Genomic DNA, 4760 nt, shown 5'->3' with positions numbered 1-4760 from the left:
CCCAAAACCAAAAATGTGGCCAATGCAGGAGAAAGAGTTCACAGGTGCAGGCATATCTGAAGGCTACCTCTGATCCTGCCCACTCTGGTGACCTGGGCCCTCTCCTCTGAGTCTAAGTTGCCACATATACCAAAATAGAGACCTTGATGTCACCTCGCAGGGCATGGTAACAACTAAAGAAGGTGTCTGCAATAGTCCGTGGCACGCAGCCTGGCTGTGTTCCCTGCCATGATTGGTGCTCCCGGCAGGAAAACCAGTGTGCCCAGCCTTGCTGCACAGTTGCTTTTCCTGTCATACCAAGTTTCCACAGGAAGCTCTATTAGATTGTCTTGAGGTGAATCCTTTGTTAATTCTGAAACTCAACATTCTTGTGTAGGCAAAGAATATGGAAGACAAGGAAGACCTACAAACTGAAGGTGTCCGAGGAGTGTGGTTGTCACCCACCTTATTTCCAAGATTGTTGCACCAGTCAATGCCTCATGCCAAGCGGAGTGCACCATGGGTATTTGTTAAGCCAGCAGGTTATAAGACACATGTGTTTGGTACTTGTTAGCTATTTGGGGAGCTCACATTGCAGGAAGAGTCTTGAGAGCCAAGGCTGCATGTGGTTGATGGTGGGATCCCTCCTCAGGCCCAGCACAGGGCTCAGCTGCTGGATTGTGTCTGGAGGCTGCCTGGTGAAAGGGAAATCTAAAAATATGCGCGGACAGCCTCATTACTCAAATATCAACACATACCGAATTGCAGTCCTGGAAGAGGAGACTCTCATAAGCTCGACAGTAGTCCAAGAGGCATTTTAATAACACTTCCTGATTTTCCCGCAGCATATGGTCCTGGTAATTAACACAGCACCACATGGCTTCCCCTTGCTGTAAGCTGGTGACATGACGCAAGAGAAATCAGCAGGACATTGCAGTTTATTTTGACTTTGAATGCATGCAGCTACATATGGCTTTAATAAGCTTTGAATTAATAATCCCTTTAGCCTCATTAATGTTTTTAGAGCAAGCTGTTTTGGTCTTTCCTGAAAGATAGGGCGACCAGAAAAGCAGGATCAAAGCAGCTTTGCTTTGGTCCCAGCGTCACTTTGCTCTAGTCCCAGGGCAATAACTAGCGAATCAGTGTTAGCTTGGAGAGAAGTCTCTGGTGGCATGCTACCAGACTGTAACCCAGACCACATCTTGATTAGCATGTTCATCACAGCAAGAGCTTTCAGGTCTACAGATAACGTGGTGAAAGATCATTTAAAGATAAAGTAAGCTCTTTCATCTCGGCCGCCACCATGCCATCCAGACTGAGGAAGACCTGGAAACCTTGGGGCCATGTGAGCCATGGCCACAGGTGCATCAGCAACCACCAAAAGCACCTGGGAGGCTGTGGTAATGCTGGTGGCTTACGTCACCACAGGATCAATTTCGACAAACATCACCATGGATACTTTGGGAAAGTTGGTATGAGGCATTACCATTTAAAGAGGAACCAGAGCTTCTGCCCAACTGTCAACCTTGATAGATTGCGGACTTTGGTCAGTGAGCAGACAAGGGTGAATCTGCTAAAAACAAGACTGGAGCTGCTTCCATCATTGATGTGGTGTGATCAGGCTACCACAAAGTTCTGGGAAAGGGAAAGCTCCCAAAGCAGCCTGTCATTGTGAAGGTCAAATTCTTCAGCAGAAGAGCTGAGAAGATTAAGGGTGTGGGAGGAGCCTGTGTCCTGGGGGCTTGAAGCCACACGAGGGAGGTTAATTAAATGCTAACAAATGCTTAAAAAAAAAAAGATAAAGTAAAATCTAGCTGTGTATGGGAACTCATGACTAATCCCAGCACTTTGGAAGGCTGAGACAGGATTGCTTGAGCCCAGGCATTGGGGTTTGAGACCAGCCTAGGCAGTGTAGTGAGACCTCTATACAAAATTTAAAAATTCTCCAAGTGTGATGGTATGTGCCTGTAGTCCCAGCTACTTGGGAGGCTGAAGTGGAAGGATCACCTGAGCCCAGGAGATCGAGGCAGGGGTGAGCCTTGATCATGCTATGGCACTCCAGCCTGCACTACAGAGTGAGACACTGACTCAAAATATATAAATAAAAATAAAAATAAAGCCAAAATCTTTTCTCTCTCCTTTTTTTAATTATAAAGGTGTGGGGGTACAATTCAGGGTTAGGTATACAAATGTTGATTATGCAGGTACCCTCATTGATGAGGTGTGCCCTTCCCTTCCCTGGCAGTTTCTCACAGTTGCCAATCCCACCCCCCCCGCCCTGACCGTTTCCCACTACTGCCAATCCCTTTCTTATAGTATTATAATAATTATTCAAGGTTCGCTTATGAGTGAGAACATATGGTACTTTGTTCTTTGTTTCTGTGATAGATCACTGAGTATGATATACTCTAAATCCATCCAAGTTACTGTGAAGTCCATATGTTTGTCCTTCTTTATTGCTGCATAATAGTCCATTGTGTATATGTACCACATTTTTTTTTTTTTAATCCAGTACAGCTTTGATGGGCAACATGGTTGGTTCCATGTTTTCGCTATTGTGAATAGAGCTGCAACAACCATACATGTGCAGGTAACTTTTTTGTAGAATGGTTTGAGTTCCTCTTGGTATATTCCCAATAGAAGAATTGCTGGGTCATATGGAAGGTCAATTTCTAGTTCTTTCAGAAATTGCCATGCTGTCTTCCAAAGAGGTTGTACTAGTTTGCATTCCTACTAGCAGTGTAGAAGTGTCCCTTTTTCTCCACATTCTCGCTAGCATCTGTTGTTGTTTGTTTTATTAATGATGGCTATTCTTACTGGGGTTAGGAGGTATCTCAATGTGGTCTTGATTTGCATTTCTCTGATGATGAGTGGGGATGAGCACTTTTTCATGTGTCCGTTGGCTGCCCATATATCTTCTTTTGAGAAGTGTTTATTCATGGCTTTTGCCCACTTTTTAAAGGGGTTGTTTTTTCCCCCTTTTGGCACGTTTGAGTTCCTTGTAGATCCTAGGTGTTAGGCCTTTGTCAGATATACAGTTGGCAAATATTTTTTCCCATTCTGTGGGCTGTTTCCCCACTCTCTTGATGGTTTCTTTGGCTTTGCAGAAGTTCATCAGTTTGATGAGGTATCACATGTTTGTCTTATTTCTTATGGTATGGGCACTTAGGATTCTGATCAGGAATTGGTTGCTAATTCCAATTTTCATAAGGGTGTCTCCTGTGTTTTCTAAGATCTTATTGTTTGAGATTTTATGTTTAGGTCTTTGATCCACTGAAAGTTAATTCTTGTGTATAGTAATAGATAGGGATCCTGTTTCAATCTTCTGCGTATGATCAGCCAGTTTCCCCAGCACCATTTACTAAATAGGTTCTCTTCTCCCCTGTGGTTGCAGTTGGAAGCTTTGTTAAAGATGAGTTGGTTGAGGAATTGAAGCCTTGCTTCCAGAATCTTTATCCTGTTCCATTGGTCTATATGCCTGTTCTTGTACCAATACCAGGCTGTTTTGATTATGGTAGCCTTATAGTAATGTTTGAAGTCTGGAAGTGTGATACTTCCTTCTTTTTTTTTTTTGCTAAGGATTGTTTTGGCTGTTCATGGTCATCCTAGCACTATTGGGAGACTGAGGTGAATGGACTGCCTGAGCCTGCAGGTTCCAGACCAGCCCAGGCAACTTGGTGAGACCTCATCTCTACAATAAATAAAAAAATTAGCCATGCATGGTAGCACATGCCTGTAGTTCCAGCTACTTGGAAGGCTGAGGTGGAAGGATCACTGAAGCCCAGCAGGTCGATGTTGGGTTGGCTCTGAGCACAGTGCACTCCAGATGGGCAATGGAGTGAGACTCCAACTCAAAAAAAAAAAAAAAAAAAGAAAGTGTGAAAAGATCTACTCTTTGAGAAAAGTGTTAGGCTGGTGGCATGTGACCTCAAGAGAAGCCCTTGTCTGTACAGGGCAGCCTACATATAGGGTGTTGTGCTTCCTTCTGGGCACACTGTCTCAGGGAGATGTAAACAGAGAGGACCGAAGAAGGAGACTAGAGTGGGTTGGGGAGTAGAATCATTTGCCTACATAGGAAACAACAAAAAAGAAAAACCAAAGTTTCTGGGGCTCATAAAACCTCTTTTCTTGTCCCCTTAATGTCTGCCTAGAAAAAATATCCCTGAAAGGTATTTAAGCTTCTGTTTGGTTCATTTGCTGATCTATTGATGAGGTGTAGCACATTACTTGGAGGAGGGGATGTTCACTTTAGAGTGACTTCCAGGGTTTCTGGAAAGGAAGCTGGGGTTTCATAAATGTATGTGGTGGGGTTCAGGGACAATGGGAGGAGCTTAGGACTCCCTTTCATTGTCTGTGGTAGTGTCCTGGCCCCATTATTAGCTTGTCAGAGCCTTGGGAAAGTTGCTGGTGCTTCCTGGGTTTGAGTTTCCTCCTCTGTACTGTGTGACAAGTACTCTTGTAAAAGTGGAAGAAGATCATGAACATTGAGGTAAACTGTAGAGTGCAGTACCACAGAAAGGGTAATATCCGTATCTCCAATGTATTATGATAGAAAGTAGGAGTGTAATTACCCAAGTCTTTTCTTTTCTTTTTTTTGGGTTGGAGTCTCACTCAGTCACCCAGATTGGAGTGCAGTGGCCGCTTCTGGCCACTGCAGCCTTGCCTGCTGGGATCCAGCAATCGTTCTGCCTCAGCCTTCCGAGTAGCTGGAATTACAGGCATGTGCTACCACGCCTGGCTGATTTTTTGATTTATTGTAGAGATGAGGTCTCGCTGCCCAG

General features: G+C 44.2%; 1 pseudogene; it reads left to right on the top strand.

The window, feature by feature from the left end:
• Positions 1-1282: 1282 nt before the first annotated feature.
• On the top strand, positions 1283-1725 carry LOC110596200 (annotated as a pseudogene).
• The last annotated feature ends 3035 nt before the right edge of the window (positions 1726-4760 follow it).

Source organism: Carlito syrichta, unplaced genomic scaffold (genome assembly GCF_000164805.1).
Source record: "Carlito syrichta isolate Samal-C Ts95f unplaced genomic scaffold, Tarsius_syrichta-2.0.1 Scaffold307172, whole genome shotgun sequence".
Lineage (NCBI taxonomy): Eukaryota > Metazoa > Chordata > Mammalia > Primates > Tarsiidae > Carlito > Carlito syrichta.
The sequence above is the reverse complement of the archived record's forward strand: the minus strand, read 5'-3'. Positions and strand labels throughout refer to the sequence as shown.